The 3,537-nt window shown below is 38.7% G+C and overlaps 1 long non-coding RNA gene across 2 annotated transcripts; it reads right to left on the bottom strand.

The window, feature by feature from the left end:
• Positions 1-2,053: 2,053 nt before the first annotated feature.
• On the bottom strand, positions 2,054-3,537 carry LOC121049544. Of its 2 annotated transcripts, XR_005800691.1 has the most exons (3): positions 3,477-3,537; positions 3,095-3,369; positions 2,054-2,901 (listed from the first exon to the last, which is right to left on the bottom strand). It is a non-coding gene; the product is annotated as an uncharacterized LOC121049544 (long non-coding RNA). The 2 variants fall into 2 exon arrangements; XR_005800690.1 differs by having other exon boundaries at positions 2,054-3,369.

Below are 3,537 nucleotides of genomic sequence, written 5' to 3'. Positions count from 1 at the left end.
TATTACTAAGATGAACAGATAAGAAAGTTGAGTGTTGAGAAAGTCAAATGAATTAAATTGTAGGCCCGCTTCCTATCTCCACGAAGTATGAAACACCAAATGTCCAAATAGGCGCTTTGTCCTTGGAGTTAGCCCAAATGGTACGGAGGGATTAGGAAATGGTTTAGGAATATAGTAGGAGGGTTGGTTGTAAGCACTAAGCAGCAACGCTTCGGCTCAAGTGTTTGGACTATTATTAGGGCTCCATGTGTTTGGTTTCAAATTTGGGATCCAGGTCTTTTCTGGTATTTGATTTGGATTTTTTTTTATTTTAGAAAGTACTGTATAACTTATTGGTCTCAGAATCTGAACGAGTCTTCTAATGACTATTGGATTGTGCGAGAACAATTTATTATCTGTGTCTTACTAGTTCACTCTCCTTTAGCTTCACTCAATATGTGAGGTACTATTACGTTTACCGGTATCAAAAAGATATCCCCACAAGGGCGGGTCACTGTTGCCTTTGCTTATTGAATACAATGTTTGACATTCTACCTCCAAAAAAAAAAAAATGAGAAAACTTTTGTGGGAGAGTTTGAGAAAATGAGAATTTCATGAAAACTTTCAAATTAACTGTTTAGATTAGTGGTGTATTAAAAAAAGAAACTCAACCTAACATTGATTTAAAAGTCTTCATGTAGTTCTCAAAGTCCCTAGCAGAACATCATGCCAACTTCCGATATAATATCATAACTCCATATTGAAAAATCAAATTCAGTGAACTTGGCCGGTGAAGTATACAGACCAGGTTGGATTTGGTTGCCTATAAAATGACTATCCAGTTGCCTTATTGTGTAAAGTTTCGATTTGTAAGATTTTGTCCTTCCAACTTCCATCAGGTTTAGTGAATTCATCCATCCCGGCCTCCTTCTTATGGATTTTCGTATTACTAGCTAGTGTTGATCTCTTCGTGGTGGATTCAGAGTGGGAAGCCCTATATTGTCTGATCCAATTAATGTCGAAGGCTAGGATGGATGACTTCCCTGAGGAAATTATAGTGAACATCCTCTTGAGGTTGCCTGTGACATTATTAGTCCGCTCTTGCTGTGTTTCTTAGCAGTGGCGTGCTGTGATATCCTATGTAATGTTTGCTAAATCCCATTTCAAATTAAAGTGCAATAATCGAGCAGAAAACCCTTGGGTCACAGAACTATTCTCATGCATGGCACAGCGTATCATCCAATCCTATCCTTGGATTTCCAAATGCCATCAACTGCAGGTAAGTTTTCTGTCAAAAATCTCACCAATCCATTCAAGTGTCCTACCCTTGTACTAGATATAGTGGGTCCCTGCAATGGTTTGGTATGTGTGATTTTAGCTGAGGGTACGCAAAATATGATCTGCACCACAATTGGTTTGTATCTGGAACCTAACAATTGGTTTCACCCAGAAACTCCCTGACCCGGGTCTTCGGTCTGCTCATGGCCAATGCGCCCATATTGCATGAACTTTCTTATTGGCGTTTTGGTTATGTGTTAATGTGTTATCCACTGATGACTACAGAGTTCTTGTAAACAAAGGAGAGCAACAACTATTTTGAGATGTTCTCTTCCAGATCCAACACTTCGAAAAGGATTGGAGATCTTAGCTTGCCCATCCATCATTTTATTCTTGCTTTCGACTTGGTAGATGAAGATTACTGGGAAGTTTCGCTGCCTAAAAAAAATAGCTTTATAGTCGAGGGCATTGGAGTGTTAGGAGGAAGCCTGGGCATAACAAATGGGGTTCTTTGGGGCAAAACAAAAGTTTGGGTGATGACAGTGTGGCATTCATGAATCTTGGACTAAACTATTTACAATTTGTTTTGTGCATATTCTGGAATGCACAGAACAGCTAGAATTTCATGGTTACCTTTCATAATGGCCTACTGTTTTTCGTGGCCAACCCCAACCGCCTGAAGCAAATAACAAGTTGATACGATCATTGGGAAAGAAAAGCACAGGTTAACATGGGCAAAATTCCAGCAGCTGAGGTAGCTGAAGCAGCAACAGAGAAGAAGTACTAGAAAGTGACATGAGACAAACAATATATAGTTGGAGAAAATTGATGAAAGTCACAATTTATGGCTGTAATTAGCTACAGTATTCCTGTGGCAGTGTACCATAGACTAAATTTGTTGTCACAGCACAAAAAATGATACGACCAGTATGAAACTATTAGCATGGCAATTTGTGACAATCAAAAAGCCAAGGGTACACAAACCTTGACTCAGCCCCATGCAGAAGCAACTAAAATCTCTAGTATCTCTACAATCCATTACACAGGTCGCTTTGAGATCTCTGCCTCTTCATAAAGTAGCCTCTTATGAATTCTGCATTGGTGGTCGGCAAATTTCTTAAACAAATTCTCTAGCTTTTTAGCTTTCTGGTATTCTCGACTCCCAGAAATGACTACCTTTAACTCATTGCTGCTTAGAGTTCTGTCATCTAAAGCTGTCTGCAAAACAAATAGGAATAGTACTTTTCAGTGGCAAATCAATTGATTAAACCAGTTCATTTACATTCTCAGGTTTTGATAAGCTTTCTTCCCTTTTTTGCAGGCAGGGAGTATAAGGATAGACTCTGTCAGAAAAATTATCTATTTATCATGGCACAACTAATCTCATATGCCAGGCAATGATTAGTCACCGGGGCTGTGTATGCCATGGTCATGCTTATACACTTCAGCACCTGAGCTGCATCTAATATTACCAAATCTGCAGAAAACACATGTTCTAACACAGAGCTTGTCATTTCACCCACACAATCAAATTGCGTGAAAAATTCTAGCAAACTAACCTGAGAAGTATGCCTGAATACTTCATACTTCGGACATTGAACTCAGTGTGTCATCCAAGAATTTTTTCTGAGGCACCAACCAAGGCTTGCACAGAATTGAAAAATAATGACATTAGAAACACCAATGAATAAAGCTAAAGGAATCCAAAAATCATATCCAATGTCCAATTTGGCTGTTTAAACAATTGGGAGGCTGAAATGACAAGTTTGAACCACTCTACATATTTACAAGTTTGAACAATTTCTAGTCAAATAAAAGCAATTGACACAAGATATACCTTCCTCTTGAGGAAATGATGATGCGATCTGGACTCTCCAAGAAGTTGGACAACTTTTCAAGATTCCTTTTGTTATCCAGTATGATGATTCCTCTTGTATATGACTCTTGACTACGTACTTGGCATAACAAATGCTCTACATGAGACTGAAACTTGCTGATATAGAAATTGCATAATTGTAACCGGTGATATCCCCTTCTCAACATTCTCCACATGGAGCACCCCTCCTATATCCATGTCATATCCACTCCTTTCAGAAGGATTGCCAATCATCTCTGTAAATTAATATTGATGTATATATGGATATATGTGTTATGCTCAAGATTAAGAACACGAACTCACTCATGCATAGGGAATGAAGATTGTGGAACTTAATACAAACCTGGTGTAGATATGGTCGAATCTTGGTGCTTCTCCTCTGAGCTATCCCATAGGCTGTCTCT

The sequence above is a fragment of the Rosa chinensis genome, chromosome 5, assembly GCF_002994745.2.
Source record: "Rosa chinensis cultivar Old Blush chromosome 5, RchiOBHm-V2, whole genome shotgun sequence".
Lineage (NCBI taxonomy): Eukaryota > Viridiplantae > Streptophyta > Magnoliopsida > Rosales > Rosaceae > Rosa > Rosa chinensis.
The sequence above is the reverse complement of the archived record's forward strand: the minus strand, read 5'-3'. Positions and strand labels throughout refer to the sequence as shown.